The sequence below is a fragment of the Macaca thibetana genome, chromosome 9 (genome assembly GCF_024542745.1).
Source record: "Macaca thibetana thibetana isolate TM-01 chromosome 9, ASM2454274v1, whole genome shotgun sequence".
NCBI classification, from domain to species: Eukaryota; Metazoa; Chordata; class Mammalia; order Primates; family Cercopithecidae; genus Macaca; species Macaca thibetana.
In genome coordinates, this window is record NC_065586.1 from 83,335,173 (window position 1) to 83,355,547 (window position 20,375).

Here is a 20,375-nt window from a genome sequence, read left to right on the forward strand (position 1 = left end):
GCCATCTGGGCGTATAGGTGCAAGTTACAGGGGATGCGATGGCTTGGCTTGGGCTCAGAGGCCTGACAGTTTCTTTCTAGAACTTTTAGACATTCTCCTTCAGCAGAAGAAATAAGTCACTCCTGAAAGCATCCTAACAATGTGCATTTCTCCAAAGTTTCCTTAACACTTCACATTTAACATGACTTCAGGTATAAGCAACATTAAACAAGTCATATCTTGTGTTACAACTTGAGTGAAACTTTAATGATGGCTGAATTTGCTAATTTGCTCCTGTCTGATGTATTTCCTGTTTATAATCCCTTTTGGCTAATAGCACTAATCAACAGAAAACACTGACAGACACAATGACAATAGTAATTCTGGACAGAGATAGTTTTATTATCTACAGATGGATCCATGTTTCTAAAACATTATTTACTATAATGTAAAATATGGGCTGGGCGTGGTGGCTCACACCTGTAATCTCAGCACTTTGGGAGACTGAGGCAGGCAGATCATCTGAGGTCAGGAATTCAAGACTAGCCTGGCCAACATGGTGAAACCCCATCTCTACTAAAAATATAAAAATTAGCGGAGTGCAGTGGTGCATGATTGTAATCCTAGCTACTTGGGAGGCTGAGGTAGGAGGATCACTTGAACCTGGGAGGCAGAGGTTACAGTGAGCCGAGATCACATCACTGGACTCCAACCTGCGCAACAGAATGAGACTTTATCTCAAAAAATAAAATAAAATGTGGTAGATAAAGGTCATAATTTCTATGCACCAAAGCTTTTATAAGAGGCCTGTATTTTAGCAATAAACCTGTCCCTATTCTGTTCAAATTCAAGGGCACTTGAGTCACTTTAGATGATGTCACCTACAATGCGAAGAAATCACAGTATTTTTTCTTACTATGTTTGCAAAATAAACTTCACAAAATTGTCTCGCAACCTTGTCACCACTTGTTTTCTTTTCTTGAACATAATAATCCTTTTAACACTTTAAGATTGCCATTTTCAAGAAAAAAGTTATAATTGACATAACTGAATTTTATTTGTTTTAAAAAAATGGACTGCACTTTAGGATGAACAGTTGACCAAAGAAGGGCCCCTTTGCCATGTCTCTGAAAACATCTCCTATGAATACAGCCATTCCTAATGCTCCAATATCAGTGTCTCTATAATACACTGTGTAAAGGTGCCTCTTGGCACCAGCATAAGAGGAGATGGGAAGTCCTTTCTGAACCCTGACGTCATCCAACTTGGAGATGGGCATTTTTCACCCGTGCATCTCCTTGCTTTGCCATTTGGCATCCAGTCATTCAAAAACATCCATTGACCATCTACTCTTGACATAATTCAAGATGTGATCCTTGTAGTCACGTTAGACCTTGTCTTACTCACTTTTATCCCCCAACATCTAGATCTGTTACACATTGTAGCAAACTCTTGTAAAATATCTAATAAAAGAAAGAAAAAATTAAAGAATATTGAATAGCCAGATAATATAATGTAGAATCATGTATGTAGAAGTTTTATGATGTTAGGAAAAATTATTGGCCTTAAAAATTCGCCATTCATTCTTCAAACAGTACATAGTATGCACAAGGTTCTTTGTCCCCAAACTTTGGCAATACCAAAAGAGGCCTTTAATCTTAACATAAGAGAGACTTGGCAAAAATCCCTTTGAGCAATCAGTTCTTGTCAAAGTCTCGTTCAACAATCATCTGTATGAGAAGCATCTAGGAAATTATTTAGGAATGAGGGGGCTGAAATCCTTAAATAAAGAAATAATTGTTTTAACCAGGGGCAAGTTATGAATAAAGTTGAGCCATAAATCAAAAGGATGTTAACTGAAAAAGAAGTCCCAAAGCAGATGGTGAGACAGTGAAGATAGTTAGAGAGCCTCTGCCCCAGTTCAAGAGTATTCAGGACCACAGGCACAAAAGAAGCAGGTGAGGAGTGACTTCACCTGAGAGAAAATAAAAACTTTTCCATTAGCGGAGACACCAAGCAAGAACGCCACAGTGTTAACAAGGGTTGGATGTTAACAGGTAAAATAACACTTTCCCCTAGATGAGCAGCCTGAGTTGATCTGCAATTACGAAATTGCAGCCAGTTGTGGTTGCTCATGCCTGTAATCCCAGCACTTGGGAGGTCAAGGCAGGAGGATTGCTTGTGCCCAGGAATTTGAGACCAGTCTGGGCAACACGGCAGAAACCCGTCTCTATAAAAAGTACAAAAATTAGCCAGGCATAGTGGTTTGTGCCTGTAGTTCCAGCTACTCAGAAGGTTGAGGTGGGAGGGCTGATTGAGCCTGGGAGGTCAAGAGTGCAGTAAGCCATGGTCATGCCACTGTACTCCAGCCTGAGTGACAGAGCGAGACCCTGTCTCAAACAAACAAAAGAGTAGACATTCAGCCAGGCACAGTGGCTCACACCTGTAATCCCAGCACTTTGGGCTGCTGAGTAGAAAGCATTGCAGGTAGAGGCGGGGAATTGCTTGAGGTCAGGAGTTCGAGAACAGCCTGGGCAACATATGAAGGCCCCCGTCTCTACAAAAAATAAAATTAGCCAGACATGGTGGCATGCACCTGTGGTCCTAGCAACTCGGGAAGTGGAGGTGGGAGGATCTCTTGAGCCCAGAAGTTGAAGATTACAGTGAGCTATGATCACACCACTGTACTCCAATGTGGGCTACAGCGTTAGACCTTGCCTCGAAAAAAAATACATAAATAAAATAAAATGTAAACTAAAAGGAAAAAAGAGTAGACACCCTAAGCCCATGGGGAAAAAATCTGGTATTAACAGCTGAGTGACAGACTCCTCACGTTTGGGTAGAAAAATTGTTAAACTAAAATGTACAGCAGGTCCTTGAATAATGTCATCGTTCAATGTCATTTCATTATAAGGTTGATAAGAAAAACGTCAATTTTCAGCAAGTGCCACTATCTGAGTGGAGCTTGCACATTCTCCCCACGTCTACATCAGTTTCTTCCAGGTACTCCTGTTTCCTCCCACATCCCAAAGACATGCCCATTAGGTTCATTGTTGTGTCCAAATGGTCCCAGTGTGAGTGTGGTTTTGTGTGAGCGCACCCTGTGATGGGCTGGTGTCCTGTCCAGGATAGTTCCTCCTGCCTTGCACCCTGAGTGAGTTCTGGCCACCTAAGACCCTGAACTAGAATAATGCAGTAAATAATCATCTTAGTTGTTTTTATTTATCTTTCTTAAATATATGTATAGCTCACATTTATTTCAATGTTTAATATTAGAAGTGTTTTGGGGCTTAGGAACTTAACATTTGTTTCTATCAATTAGCCCGTGATCAGTGTGGTTTTGTTGTACATCATTTCACTCAAAGTTGCCGTTTCCAAGAACCTATTGAGGATGTTAAATGAGGACTTGCTCTATTCATAATACCAATTTTCTTTCACTTAGGTACAATTTGGTCAGGTGTTAGGATTTACCTCCCAGGCACTGTAAGTTGGATGAAGAAGGCTATTCTAACTGGAACACATATCTGTTACATATGTGATATAAACAAAAATTGCATTGTTATTAAGCAAAATTCCATTTTTAAATAAAATGCTCTAATGAGTAATCATGTGTATTTTCTTCAGTTATCTACATTGAAAGAGCATCACATTGGCTAGGTCTAAATAACTGTAAAGAAGCAGTTTGAACCCTTGGCTGTATATTAGAGCCATGAGGGAAATATAAAAAGTACTCATGCCAGCTTAAGAAACTCTCATTTCATCGTCAAAGGAAGGTCTAGGTTTGGGTATTCATTTTCTAGAGGGATATCACCATTCACTGGCTAAGTGAAACAGAATTGTTAGGTTTAAGAGGAAATTACCAGCGGCTGTGAGGTTGCCGCTAAACTTGGAAACCTGTAAACCTTTAAAGTCCACAACCTTGGCTGCTTCTTTCAATCGATTGGGAGCTTATAAAAATCCCAACGTCCAGCCTGCACCTTAAGCCAATTAAAACCTTTGGAGGAAGAATTTAGGCATTAGTCTTAAAATCTTTGTAGCTGAAATTGAGAAACACGGCTAACAGGTGGCTTCACTGTTAGAGATGTCCTACAAGAATTAGAAGAGCAGATGTTCAGATCTTTGGTTCTCATGAAAACTGATCAACCAAAAGATTTCTTAAAATTTTTACTGAGCTTCGTTGATTCAGTTCTGTCAGCTGCCATTCTTCAGCTAAAGTTTGTGAAAAGGTCCTAGTTACTTAAGTTCATTTCAATAACTATAATTTGAGATAGTAACCCATATGTAAGGAATCTCTGTTGCAAATTCATCAAAATTTGGTTGTGGCTAAGTTGTGAAGCACCATCATCTCAGCATTGACCCAAATTAGACCTTGGTAGGGAATTTTAAGACTAGGATTTACTGCATCCTTGTGTAATTAAAGGATAGCACTCTCTATCTTATGAAATAGGCAGTAATGAATGGAAAGAGGTCTTATTTTAAACATATTGCTATATACATGACCTAATTAAATTTGCCAACAATTCATTATTTTTAGGAACAACTAGCTATGTATAGCATTAAAGCTATTATAGAGTCTCCATTTTTTAAAAGAAATATTTCTTTGTAAACGAGTGAAATTTTCTAATAGTACCAAGCAATTTGCCACAGGCATTGTTCTGAGTTGCTTTTGTTCTTTTCAAAGCAGTTAACACATAAAAACCCTGAAAATCATTTTAAACCCAATTTATTCAAATTCACCAGCAGGCCATGAATACAGCTTTTTCTGTGAAAAATAATGAAAACAAAAGAGCACCCCATTTAGTGAAGCTATCCAATGACAACTTGGATTTCAAACTTAGAGAAAGGAAAACAGGGATAGAAATGCACTCCATTTTAATGTTTACCTTTAACATGGATGAGGAAACTGGGAAGTAAATCTAGATGACTCTGTGGCTTCCGCATCCTCTGGGAGACTACCCAGGTGCTTTAAGTCTCTTTCAAACTCCTTTCAGGAACTGGTATCCTCCCCTCTCCAACCTTACCTTTAAAGAGAAATTGATTAAGTACTGTTCGTTTGTTCCTTAATAGGAAGTTCATTTTTTTGAATGAACCTCCTTCCAAGGATTTACATGTTAAGACTTATCTTTACTATTCTTATAATAATTGTTGTTGTTTAAAATGAACTGTGATATCCTGAAGGAAGTGAAGTAACCTTGGATCAGTGGATTTTTCCGGACAACTCTGTACTCCCAGACAGAGTTGTCCAGAAAAAAAAATACACTTTATATACACTTATATCTTAAAGAGAAATAAAAAACTATTCTTAAAATGGCTTGAAAGTACCAATTGAGGGAAAAATGAATTTAGAGTATTTTTTAAAGGCCTAAATAAAAAGAGACTGCTCAGACTACCAGCTGGAATGAACGATTCAGAAATAAAAGATCTGAGGGCTTTGAGAGGCAGCAACTATTACGAATTCACAAGGGTAGTGAGAATTCCGCGGAGATGGTGGGACACAAATTAGACATTGATGGGATGGAAATATTTCATTGTTAATTTTTCATTAACGATTCAAACTATCTGCATATTTGGTTTCACAGAAACTGAAATTCTAGATGATTGACTTATTACACCTATGACAAATCGGATTTTAGGTTTTTGCTGTTTTTGCTTTAAGAAGACGCAGTCTTGGAAAAAATGGAGAAAACAGTTCCTCAGAGACAGAGACTTATCGAAGTGAGGAGATAGAAAGGAAGTTAATTTTGAGTAGTTTCAATCCATTTAGACAAGACAATCTACAATGGTTTGAATATTTGTCCCATCCAAAACTCATGTTGAAATTTAACCAACAATATGGCAGTATTGAGAAAGGGGCCTTTAGGAGGTGATGGGTTGTGAGAGGTCTGCCATTAATGGATTAATGGCTTAATGGGTTCATGGACTATGGATGATCATGGAAGTGGGACTGGTGGCCTTATAAGAAGAGGAAGAGAGACCTGAGCTAGCACACTCAGCCCCCTCGCCATGTAATGCCCTTTGCCAACCAGGGACTCTGCAGAGAGTCCTCACCAGCAAGAAGGCCCTCACCAGTTGGTGCCCCTCAACCTTGGACTTCTCAGCCTTCATAGCTGTAAGAAATAAATTCTTTTTCTTTATAAATTGCCCAGTTTCAGCTATTCTGTTATAAGCCACAGAAAATGAACTAAAACACTATCCTTTTAACCTGAGCTTTAATAAATGTTAACTCTTGCTGCCCTTTTCCTAACTTTGTACATGCGTAACTTCTTTGTTGTACCCCATAACTTCTCTCCAGACTTGGCTTCTTCCAAGACTGCTGACCCCAGGATTTAAAAGCCTATCTTCACCTATAATCCCCACATTCTGGGAGGCCGAGGCAGTCCAATCACCCAAGGTCAGGAGTTCAAGACCAGCCTGGCCAACATGGTGAAACCCCATCTCTTCTAAAAATACAAAAAATTAGCCAGGCATCGTGGTCACGCTTGTAATCTCAGCTACCTGGGAGGCTGAGGCACGAAAATCACTTGACCCTGGAAGGTGGAGGTTGCAGTGAGCTGAGATTACGCCATTGCATTCCAACCTAGGTGACAGAGTGAGACTCTGCCAAAGAAAGAAAAAAAGAAAGAGACAGAGAGAGAGAGGGAAGAAGGAAGAAAGGAAGGAAAGAAGGAAAGAAGGAAAGAAGGAAGGAAGGAAGGAAGGAAGGAAGGAAGGAAGGAAGGAAGGAAGGAAGGAAGGAAGGAAGAAAGGAAAATAAAAGCCCATCTTATTCTCTTCTCCTTTCACCAATGGTCAGTTGCCACTACCATCCTGATAACATTGCTCCCTGGAGGAGACATTGAGGACCCTTTCCCCAGAAACGTGAGCTAAAACCAAACTACTAAAAGACATTTTTTGCCAGGTATTGTGGCTCATTCCTGTAATCCCAGCACTTTGGGAAGCTGAGGCAGATGGATTACTTGAGCCCAGGAGTTTGAAACCAGCCTGAGCAACATAGTAAGACCCTGTCTCTACTAAAAATAAAAATAATAAAAAAAAAAAGGACTTTAGCTGGGTGTGGTAGTGTGCCCCTGGAGTCCCAGCTATTTAGGAGGCTGAGGTAGGAGGATTGCTTGGGCTTGGAGGGTGAGGCTGCAGTGAGCTATGATTGCACCTCTGCACTCCAGCCTGGGCAGCAGAGTAAGACCCCATATCGAAAATGTAAATAAAAATAAAATAAAATAAAAGACATTTTTAGATACATAATGAAGGGAGATGGTTGGGGAGGAGGAGAGGAAGACAAAAGATACAACTCCAGTGGATAGTGGAGGCTTGTACCAAGAGGAGAAACCGGCAAGACACACAATGGGAACAACCATGAGGGAAGAGATGACTGAGGGACTGTATTGGTACTGCAGCCACGGAAGCAGCAAATATAAAAAAGTTACCCTTTCTGCCCAGCGAAGCTCAGAGCCTCCTCACTGATTTTCCTACTCCCAGGCCCTTCCAGTGTCTCTGTGGTTCGCACTGAGCACTGGTCCTGGGGTCCCAGCAGTCATCATTTTACACAATTTGATCCTGCTCAGCCCTTCTGGCTTTGTCTCTCTTTTTCTTTCCTTCTTCTGAAAGTCTAGCTAGAGAAAATAACTCTCCATACCCCAGAACACACACCACGTTTTCCCGTCTTTAGCTCTCTGCTCACTGATGACTTCCCCTCTAATGTCCATCCTCATCATATCATCTCCACCTACCCAAGTCCTAGCCATAAAAAGAGAAAAAGAAAAAGAAAAGAAACAGAGTCTCATTCCATCTCCCAGGCCAGAGTACAATGGTGCAATCACAGCTCACTGTGGCCTTGACCTCCCGGGCTTGAGCTATCCTCCTACCTCAGCCTCCTGAGTAGATGGGACCACAGGCAGGCACCACGCCTGGCTAATTTTTTTTTTTTTTTTTTTTTTTTAGAGAGAGTTTCACTCTGTTGCCCAGGCTGGAATGCAGTGGCTTGATCTTGGCTCACTGCAACCTCTGCTTCACAGGTTCAAGTGATTGTTGTGCTTCAGCTTTCTGGGTAGCTGGGACTACAGGTGTTCTCCACCACGCCGGGCTAATTTTTTGTGTTTTTACTAGAGATGGGGTTTCACCATGTTGGCCAGACTGGTCTTGAACTCCTGACCTCAAGTGATCCACCCACCTTGGCCTCCCAAAGTGCAGGGAGGTGTGAGCCACCACGCCCAGCCCAATTCAAAAAAAAAAAATTTGTAGAGACGGGGTGTTGTTATGTTGCCCAGGCTGGTCTCAAACTCCTGGGCTCAAGCAATCCTCCCACTTCTGCCTCCCAAAGTGCTGGGATTGCTGGTGTGTGCGACCATGCCCAGCCCCAGCTCAACTCTGTAATGGGTAAATGAATAACCAAATGACGGCTCCAGTACAATCCTGACCACAGTCACACGGCCTCAATTCTCAGTATGATCTGAAATCTGCCCATAGCGCTGCCCTTTGAACAGATCAGCACCACACATTTTTCACTGATACCCACAGAAATTAGCATAGTTTAGATTATCAGATGTCTAAAGGAACATCCATGCTCATAGTTCCCATACCCAAACATTTTTTGCATATATAGCAGTTATCGAAAAGTACCCAAGACTTTTCTCCTGAGCTACAAAGTTACAATGCTCTGCCTGCCCTCCTACCCTGAGCTCTATATTTTCAGTTCTTTCTCTCTCATTTATTGATTTTAACACCTTTCTTGCTCTGGTTTATGTGATATTATCCTGTAGGGAATCAAGTAGATGCTTCCAATTAGATTCATTACAAGTTCCCTTAAGAAGCGATTACGAAGGTAAGAGTCCCAACTGGCTGGTTCCCTCAGTAATACCAGCAGCATTTTTGGGGTGCGTGCCAATATCAGACAAGGTTTTAAGTGCCACGTTACTCCTTTATCACCAAGGGATCCTTGGAAGCTTACAAAACTGAGTACAGCTGAGCATAAAGTAGTGCTTTATTGAATGCCTTCATATGGCAATTACAAAGAAAACAGAAATATGAATGCCTCATCAAAAGGCAGTTTAGGGGGATAGTCAATCAGTGCATGGACCCTGTAGTCAAATGGTACTGGCTTTGAATTCCATTGCCAGCTATAGGACTTTTGGGAAATTACTTAACTTCTCTGAGTCTGTTTTCTCATCTGTTAAATGGGGGTAATGCTATAGTAATAGGGCTTTGGGGAGAATTAAATTAAGTCAGCACCATACTTGGTACGTAGAGTTCAAATAAATGACAGCTATTACCATTACCATGAAGATTAACATCCCATTGAATCACGTGACCTGCCTTCCATTTCCAAAACTATGACCTTTTAGTTGCTAAGTTATTTGTGAAGTCTATGGGCTGTAAGAAAGATGGCAAGAAGGGAAAGAGGGAAAAGAGGAAGAAGTTTTCCTATTTTCCATGGGTCAGGTTTGCATTGCTACTGAACTCTTTATACAAAGTATAATAGGGATAATATTTTGAAAATATTAATAGTTTTCTTTCCCCTTAGAAAACTGCAAACTCCGCCTCCTGGGTTCAAGCAATTCTCCTGCCTCCAGAGTAGTTGGGATTACAGCATGCACCACCACGCCCAGCTAATTTTTGTATTTTTAGTAGAGACAGGGTTTTGCCATATTGGCCAGGCTGGTCTCAAACTCCTGGCCTCAAGTGATCTGCCTGCTTTGGCCTCTGTAAGTGCCGGGATTACAGGTATGAGCCACCATGCCCAACCATTCTTTCCCCTTCTTTATATCTGGTTCTACTATTCAACTAATATAGCCTAAATACATCCTTATTCGTGATAGAGGAAAACCTGATACAGATGCAGTTCTTCCTGTTGGCCTGGTGGATTGTGGGGAAAATAACAGAAGGCAAATGGTAGCAAAAGCAAGTGGGCAGACCCTTGTGTCCTGGCTTGCCTCCTCCGGGCCACAGTCTGGAATAGGGAAGAAGAGGATGTGGTACATAAACTGGGGGAGAGCCAGATGCAAAAGCAGAGGGTGCTTGTGCCCCAGTCCTAGCTCAGAGCTCTGAGAAGAGACTGTGGTGTAGAATGGCTTACACCAACCTGGTGCTACCACAGAACAAGGAAGGTGGCAGGGAGGCATGGTTCTGCAGAAAGAGGACCTCTGTTCCCACTCCCAAACTTGCCTTTCCTCTTAAAAGGCATAGAAGGGCTCCAGAAGTTCCCAGACTCCCCTGTAGAACCAGACAAGGTAGGTAACAGAATTGGCAGCTTCAGGACCGATAATGGAGTCTCTGTGGCTAGGGGTGAGATAACACTAATGCCAAGGCCTGGGCCTAGAGAGAGGACCTGACTGAACTTGGTGACATCTGCAGTCCTGGCAAATGTAAGGTAGGGTGGGTCTAACTGAGCCTAGGAACAACACTGCACTGGGGAAAGACCACTGTAAGGCTCTGGGAACCCAACTGGATCAGCCACTTCAGAGCAGAGGCAGGAGATAGGAGAGGCCCTGCCCTCATATCAAGGCTCATCTTCCCTGCCACAGTGGGATCCACATGCCTAAACACCATCTGGTAGAGAAGTAGGAAATGAATCAAGGGGATATTGGAAAGATGGCTAATGTACCCTGTGTGGAAAAGAATGAACTTTGCACAAGGAGAAGTTAGGTCTTGCTCCTGAAAGTAGTTTAAGCCTTTGTAATGTCCTGCCTGATAAGATGGGGTTACCTGGGGGCCTAAGACCATGCCAGATAGTCTACGCTAACACTGTGATTATGGTGGGGCTTTGGGCCTTGCAGTATCAACCTAACCTCCGGAAGGCTGGAAGCTAAGGTGGTCAATGGGTGGCCAACCATATCTACTGGTAGTCAACCATATCTAGGTAACCAAGCCCCAATTAAAAACTCTGGACACCAAGGCTCAAGTGAGTTTCCCTGGCTGGCAATACTCTGTGCATATTGCCCAACATCATTGCTGGAAGGAGTTAGCACTGTCTAGAGTTCCACTGTGATATGACAACTAGAAGCTTTGCACTTGCAACTCCTGGACCCTACCCCATCATGCCTCTTCCCTTTGCTGATTTTCATTTCTTTCTTTTCACTATAATAAACTATAACTGCAAGTATAACAGTTTTCAGTGAGTTCCATCAATTATTGAACCTGAAGGTTGTCCTGGGGCACTCCTGATCTCCACAAACCCCAAAGAGACTGAACCAACCGGAGTGAGTAAAGAAAGATTGTATCCATTAGAGCAAATCAAGAAGCCTCATTGTCTTATGGAATTTCAGTGGTGCTTTGTAAATTTGTGACCCTAATACTCAAGCAAGTAAAGACTTCTTAACACTCCAAATAAGGCATGGATGAAGGAATCACAGCTAGCTAGTCTTTTTTTCTCAAACTAAAGAAGGGGGCATGTGTACTGCCTTCAAACATTATAAAGCTATCATGTAAGAAAGGAACTAGAATTAGTGTTTGTCTAGCTGAAGGGTTATATAAAGCCCGACAGGTGAAAGTTATAGAGGGCCAGGCTTCAGTTTACTCTAAGCACAAACTTAGTGACAACCAGAGGCCACTAAAAAACACAAGCAACTGACTCAAAGATAGCTGAGTTCCTCATCACCAGAGATCTTAGAGGCCAACGACCCCTAGTACTGAGATTGTGTATAGAATGAAAGTTGACTCAAACGTCCTTTAAGTTACATTCCAAGCTGAAGGACTGTGATTGGGAAGTAAGAAAATGTGGCCAAATGTGAACAGTTGGTGGTGAGTCTACATATGGATGTTTATTCTTTCAACTTCTCTGTAGGTTTGAAATTTTTAAAAAACTGGAAGCAAACAAAAAAGGAAAAAGAAATATTTTGGAAACTACCTGGTGGCTGGAAATTCTCAGTCATTTCTAAAAATAAACAGAAATTTGTTTTCTCACACTTTAGGATTAGAGTCAAGGATAATGGGTATTGCGTCTGATGAAAATATGTGTGATGGCTCCCACATTTTACCACTACCAGCGCAGCTAGGTTTTTAGTCCTTTTGTATTTAGTGATTTCAATGGACTGAATTGTGTCCTGTTAAAATTCGTATGTTGAAACCCTAATTCCCAATGTGACTGTATTTGGAGATAGGGCCTTTAAGAGGCAATTAAGATTAAAAGAAGTCATAAGAGTAAAGCTCTAATTTGATAGGATTGGCAATCTTGTAAGAAGAGTCAGAGAGGGAGGCGGGATGGGGGAGAGAGAGGAAGACAGAAAGAGAAGGGGATAGAGAGAGGGAGATCTCTTCCCACGCTTTGAGAACACAGTGAGAAGGCAGCCATCTGCAAGAAGGAGAAAGAGTCTTCACCTGACACTGCTGCCAGACCTTGCTCTTGGACTTCCCAGCTTCAAGAACTGTGAAAAAAAAAATGGCTATTGTTTACATTACTCCATCTATAGTATTTTGTTATGGCAGCCCTAGCACACTAAGATGATGACCTCTAATTATTTATTGACTTATTTCCTGCCTGTGTAATATTATTCATATTACTATGGCTCTTATATACAATTAGGTATATACTTAAACCTTAGTATATTTATAGAAACAGACAAAGTATTAACAGTGGCATTTCTGAAGATGTTTTTCAGATGCACTCTTGTGCAAGCACACAAGACAGCAGGTGATAGTGCTAGCAATTACTGCAGGATTGACTCTAAATCCCATCGTCCTAGGAAGAACTGGCAACAGAAAATCATGAAACTTGTCAATGGCATGCCACTGTATGAAATAAGAATGACCCTGATAGGTGACCATTGATGAAACCAGGATTAGGATTTGCCATAAACACTAGTGTCTGTACATATATTAATGTTTGAGGAGATAGGGTTGGAATTTTACAAATCATATTCGTTCAGAATTGTAAACATACAAAATGATTTTCCTGCTCTGTACTGGAGCAGCACCATCTGCTGGACCCACTCAAAATGCAAATTCTCCAACCCCGATGGAACTAAGCAAAGTCAGCAGCCTCCTCTACCTGCTCCTTTTCTGGACCCTAACATCCCCCTTCTTGTTTCCTGACACTGGCTGACACTTCCTTCTTGTGCTCATAAATATAGATTACCTATTTATATTTCTTGTTTCCATTATGTTTCCTGCAGCTTTGTTCCCTGTGTATAATGTATGTTAGGAGAATGAATGTGAGGAATCTGTCAGGAGGTTTTTAATAAAAAAGCTCATCTTTAATTTTGCAGAGTAGAACCTTGAAAGGGGAAACTATTTCAAGGGTATAGTCCTCCTTAAACTCAGTTCTTTTCCCAAATACAGTCGTGTGTGTGTGTGTGTGTGTGTGTGTGTGTGTGTGTGTATGAATGTTGTATCACTTGCCTAGTTTCCTGTCTCTATTTCTAACTCGTTGACCTCTAAACTCCAAATTTCCCTCCTCCTACCTTTTCCTCTTACTCCCTTCTGGATCCCCAGACTCTGAGGCTAAACCTGTTCTTAGCCAGAAGATGTCTAACAAGCTCCATACTCAATGCTAATCTATTGCTGATTCTTTACCCTGGTTCTAGCAGATTCTTACTGAACCCACTTCCCATACTCAACCCTCAGTTCCCATAGTGAACTTTGCCTGTTTGCCCTAATGCCTGAATACCTTCCTTGATTACCTGCCCAGATCTTCCATTTTTTGTGGCTCTCATGGGGGAAAGTGTTGGGAGAACAATTTGAATAAAAGAACATGCCAAGATTGCTGGGAGATGGTTGAAAAAAAATCAGTGATGGTGTGTAACACCATAACACAGCATTGAACTCCCTGGGGAGCCAACTCCAAGGTGGAGACCAATGTGTAGGAGGTTTATTAGGGTGTTCCCGTGAGGTCAACACCCATGGAAAGAAAGCAGGATGGAGCAGAGCTAGAAGTAGAACTGCAACATAGCCTCAAAGCCTTAGGTGATCCTTCAGGGAGTTCTAAAAATAAGATGACCTTTCCAAGGTGACTTGACTGGGGACAAGAGAGGTCTCAACTTTCATACCTCTTGTCCATCAGCCACTGGCTGTGGGCTTCCAGCAGGGGCCATGTCCTCAGGCAAAGAGGCTATCTGCAACTAAGGCAATGCCCCAACAGAAGTGACCCAGAGAGTTATCATCAAGTGGCAAGGAAAGCAAGTCCTCGGGAGACTTGGTCTTTCCTAAAGGAGAATAAGTCTTTCCTGAAGAGACATCTGGGCAGTGCATCCCAGTGTCCCCTACCCTTATGTCACCTCACCTCCAGGAAGTACCATTACTTCCTCTGCCTAGCACACAACATTTTTTTATTTTTCATCTCACTCTCAATCTGGAAGTCACTCCAAACCCCAATCCCAAACGCTAGAAGGATTAACCCCTCTTGCAACAAGCAGCCCCAGAAGAAGGTGGACAGACAGTGCTGAGCAGCGCAGGGAGTACTTGAGGAGAACACAGTAAAAGGAAAGCAGAGCCTATTCCATGGTAGTGAAGAACCAGCAGCCAAAATTTCACAGAGCATATGCATGAAAGAAAAGATACCATGGAGAGAGTGAACTTGGAATGGATAGCAATGGAGACCTTCCCACAACTGGGAATGATTGTCCAGGAGTCAATGACCTAGAATATAATAATTAAAAACCATGAATAACAGAAGAGAAAACCAGACCAGAAAATATATAAACAGAAACCATCCTCCTAGCCAATCTAGTCTAAGGGCTTTCCCCAGTTTTCTTAAGGAAAAAAAAGAGAGAGAGAGAGAATTTTATAATTTTCCCTGTTCTACAAATGATTTGCTTTGGTAGATCCTTAGTGAGAAGCAAGAGAAAATGTATACCAGAACCCTCTTGCTTATTTGAAATAATTCCTGGTAAAAATTGGACCTAATTCTCTTCCTACATCATTGACATAGATAGGGTAATTACTGATAAATCCTTTGGTCATTTTTGTAAATCTCTGGGTTAAAGACCTCTGCAGTATTATACATGTTCTGGTCTAGATTACTCACTCACCAATTCTCCTCACTATATAGAGAAGATCCACTTAGCAGGCCTCCCCTTAAAGAAGGGCACCTTAACTGGACTACTCCTCCCATAGTAGACTGCACAGTACACAAGTAGAAGAGGAGAGCTCAGTAATAAAGTCACCATAAAGGATTATTTATTTATTTATTTATTATTATACTTTAAGTTCTAGGGTACATGTGCACAATGTGCAGGTTTGTTACATATGTATACATGTGCCATGTTGGTGTGCTGCACCCATCAACTTGTTATTTACATTAGGTATATCTCCTAATACTATCCCTCCCCCTCCCCCCACTCCACAACAAGCCCTGGTGTGTGATGTTCCCCTTCCTGTGTCCAAGTGTTCTCATTGTTCAATTCCCACCTATGAGTGAGAACATGCGGTGTTTGGTTTTCTGTTCTTGTGACAGTTTGCTCAGAATGATGGTTTCCAGCTTCATCCATGTCCCTACAAAGGACATGAACTCATCATAAAGGATAATTTTTAAATGAATAAAGAAATCAGAAAATCCAGTATTGGCTAGCACATATGGCTATGAGCAAGCTCATCCTACAAAAAAACGGTGACAAAACAGTTCAAATGTTGGCCATTTGGGGCACATATTCTACAAAAAGGAAAAGTTTTGAAATGTATATATATTTAATTTAACTATTTAAAATATTTGTAGGCTAGGCACAGTGGCTTACACCTATAATTTTAGAACTTTGGGAGGTCAGGGCAGGAGGATCGCTTGAGGTCAGGAGACCAGCCTGGGCAACAGGGCAAGACCCCATATCTAGAAATGGTTTTAAAAAATTAGCCAGGTATGCTGGCACACACTTGTGGTCCTGTCTACTTAGGAGGTTGGGGCAGGAGAATCACTTGAGCCCAGGAGTTTGAGGCTGCAGTGAGCTATGATCATGCCACTGCACTCCAGCCTGGGTGACAGAACAAGACCTTGTCTCTTAAAAAAAAATTGTGTTATGCACCAGGTACAATGTGCTGGGTACTGGGAAGAGATCTTAAAAAAAAAAATGTATTATACACCAGGTACAATGTGCTAGGTGCTGGGGAGAGATCAGGGGATAAAGCAGACCAAAATGTCTGTCCTCATGGAGCTTGTGGTCTAAAGGAGGATAAAAGGCAATAAACAAATTAAAAAGAGGAATACAAAGTATGTGGGTAGGGATGAGTACAACAGAGGAAAATCAAGCAGGAAAGATGGAACACTGGAAGAAGTAAGGCCAGTGTCAAACAGGATGGCCAGGGAAGGCCACACTGAGAAGGTGACACCAAAGCAAAGACCTACAGGAGGTGAAGTGGTGAGACATTCAGGTCACTAAAGGAGGAATGTTCCCAGGAGAGGGGAGAACAGTGCAAAGGCAGGAGGAAGGAGCACCAGCCTGTGCATTGAGAAAAGCATAGGGACCCAAGCAGCTAAAGTGGAACACATGTAAGAGGAATAACCATATTGTGTTTTCTGTGCCTAAGTATTCTGTGTAATACTTACTATTTACTGTGTCTTCTGATGAAAAAAAAAAAAAAAAAAAGTTTAAAAGGAATTGGATGGCCATCTGCTGGATCAGGCTAAGGGTAGGTCCTGGAAGATACTCCTTCCAAACCTCGTAATCAGAGGTGACCGAACAGTTGGTTTACAAGAGCCCCTTTTCAAAGTAATTGGGGATGGGGTGCTTAGAACTGGGCTGGCACTGTAATTTTTTTAGGAATCTGCTCCCATTTACAAGATGTTCCATCATAAAACTCAAATCATAAAATCAAATCCAAGTATGTTCATTTGGTATATTCATTTTCCACTTCTTACTAGGGGTGGTGGGGGAGGGGAAGCTGGTACAGGAGAAATGTCTTTTATTTCCCCTCTATAACAATGGTATAATTCCAAATCTTATAGACCATCACACAGTTCTGTTGGTTGATTATTTTCCATGGATTCTACTCTACCAGGAGACACAATAAATAACTTTTTGAAACTTCATTCTTCAGTCCTGGGAGTTTTTACAAATAAAACAACACATGTGTTGGGACAAATTACATGCTTGAAAATCTGTCACTAACATCAACTTCATTTTAAAAAGTACTAAGCAACTGTTACAGTGGCATTTCTTTTGTTGGTGGGGAAAATAATGTGTGAATAGCTATGCTAATTTAGAGGTAATTTTCAAATTTCATGACTACATAAAAAAGCTAAGAGTAGTTCAATAGGTAAGTTTGGGAGGGAGTTGTTGGTTTTGTTGATTTATTATATCTTGACAGACTGGTATGATTGAAATGAATTAAATGTTAGACATGCTTAATATTTTATACTCTATATGTCATCATAATAGCAAAGTGCACAGATCACATTATTGAGTGCCTTTGGATTTTAAAAATAAAGATTGCTATTCAGATGAATACCATTTCATTATTGCCTGCACTACTCTGTCAAATTAAAAAATATAATAGATATCTTTATTCTCATTTTAAAGCATGATAATGTTGAAGTTGATCACCAAATGTTGACGTTGATCACAGGTCTACATTAAAAATAAGTCATTTTTGTAGGTGAGTTATACAATACAGCAAAGACCACCAAAGAGAAAGCCAATACTTTCATGGAGAGCTCAGGACCTTAACAGATCCCAGCACCAATGCTTCAACCATTCCCAACTCCTTGTTCCTTGCTAGATGCTCCTCACCCCAAACTCCTGCACATTTCAAGAATTTCTGTGCACGTGTGTGTTAGGGGGAGGAGTTTTAAAGTATCTCTGTGTTCAACAAGATATATTAGCTTGTAAGCAGCAGAAACCTACTTAAACTAGCTTACATGAGAAAATAACATTATAAAGACATAGGAGTGTTTCTACACCAAGAACTGGAGGTGTAGTTTGGTTTCATGAGGGATTAAAATCTGTAATTCTGAAGTAGACTCAGGCAGCTGCATATCAATCTACGTCTTTCTCTCTGGGATTGTGGACTCTATCCTATCTGACTTGCTTTGTTCCGGGCATCATTCTTGCTCTGGAAAACACATTTTCCCTGCTCATTTTTTTAAAATTTAATGCTTAGGTTCAATCTGCTCATTTTTCCCAGAAGAAAACAGCTTACTGTGTTCCAGAAAACAAGAGAACCTGAGCAGCCTCTCTGAATACGGGGCCCGCTTCTCACTCACAGGTATTCTTAACCTGGGGTCCATGTGGGGTTTGTGAATTTTGATAGGATTTTAAACTACATATTCATTTCCACTAATCTCTAACTGAAATTCAGCCTTTTCTTCAACTGTGAAGGCAGGCAGCAAGCCACAGTGGAACCTGCAGAACCTATAAATTTGTCGGTGTGATTGATGTTATAATGTGACACTCAGATCTTCTTTCAGAAATGAGGACTTATCCCCAGCTACTATGAAAGCTGTTGGCAGAGTGCCTTCAGCTGTCAGCCCCAGGGAAATGGCCTCAGTTGCAGAGAGCCATCTCAGCTGGGTAGTAAACACCTGGCCCTCTTCTCTGATTCCAGGTACTTCTGAAGGGTCATGTAATCTTCAGACCTTCTGTAAGGTTGGCTGAAGCTTCTTCTCAGATTGTATCACAGCTCAACGTCATCCTTCTCTGACCGGTTCCACCTTGCCTTCCCTCATGTTGATGTCAAGAGCATTCCCTAGCAAACTCCCTAAATGCCAATCTCCAGCTTAGATTCTGCTTTCTGGGGAAACTGAACTGTGACAGTTACTAATACAAAGAATCAATATTTTTATATCACATTATAGTTAGATAGCTTGAAATATATATGCTCATATCCACCTCAAATTTTCAGCCTTCTGGATCTAGTTCCTTAATACATTAATAAAAAACTTTTTACTATATCAAAAATTACTTTTTAAACATTTTAGTAACTGTATTTCAAGATAATTTTCTGTGTTATCCTGTAAATTTTATTTTATGCATCTTAAAACATCACTCTGAGAAGGAGTCTATAGGCTTTACCACTACCAAAGGAATCCATGGCAAAAAAAAAAAAAAAGTGGGAAGAGTCAAGAACCCCTGGGAACTCTCTCAGAAGATCCTGGTGTTTTTGCAGGGCTTTCAGCACCATCCATTTTCCAGCGGCTCCTTAATCGATGTCGCTCCTTCTCCATTGCTCCAGTGCTACTCAGCTGAACTCAGCAATTGCTCTTAACTGATCTTTTACATCACCGTTCCTTGCTCCCATCCATTTTCCATACAGACACCAGAATGGTTTAAACATATATGCAGAGCATGATGGCTCATGCCTGTACCCTTAGCACTTTGGGAAGCCAAGGAGGGAGAGAATCACTTGAGGTCAGGAGTTCAAGACCAGCCTGGTGAAACCCCCATCTCTACTAAAAATACAAAAATTAACCAGACATGGTGGCATGCACCTGTAATTCCAGCTACTTGGGAGGCTGAGGCATGAGAATTGCTTGAACCCAGGAGGCAGAGGCTGCAGTGAGCTGAGATCACACCACTGCACGCCAGCCTGGGTGATGGAGTGAGACTCTGTCTCAAAACAAAACTATATATATACGCATACACCCACACATACATACACACACACACACAGACACACACACACACACATATATATATAACAAATATGCCTGGAGTTAATTCTAAAATAATAGTTAACATGCCCCAGATTTTTACTATGAGCTGAACTCTCCACTATTATTGCATTAATATATTTAACAGGCCAATAAAGTATGTACTGTCATTATCACTATTCCATACATGTGAAAACTAAAGATTATAGAAGAAAAATCACTTTTCTAAAATCACATACCTAATAGTAAGTGGCAGAATTGAGATGGTAATCTCAGAGCCAAAGCTCACTCTTTATCTTTTTGAAAAATAACTTTTTATTATAAAAAATTTCAAACATATCCCCAAACACAAGGAGATGTATAAAAATCTCCATATACTTATCACTCAGTCTTAGCAATTTTCAATATTTTGACATTTTATTTTATCTGTTATCCTTTCCCTTGCCACTCCCACATTTTCTTTCTTTCTTTATATCTGGAATATTAAAGCAAACATCAGACATCACAGAATTTCACCCAATACAATAGTAGAACCAGTAGAGCCCAGTAGAATATTTCAGTAGAATAATGTTTTAAAAATGTTTCTCGAGTCATACCATTCCCTGTTTAAAATACTTTAGCACATTCCTATTCTACTTAGGATAAATCCTCCACAGGACCTGTAGACTTCTGAGTCGCATGGCCCAGGCCTCCCTTTCAAACACCATTTGATGACCCTCTGCCTTGCTCAAGAAAACACCAGGTCTACTGACCTTCTCTCAGTATGAGTAGCTCCTTATCACTGAGTCAGAACCTTCTTTTCTGAAGCCTAGGAGGCTTTTCCTTCCACTCATTCTCCTGTGTAAATGTCCTCTCCTCAGAGACATCGTCCCATGTTGATTCAGATTCCAAG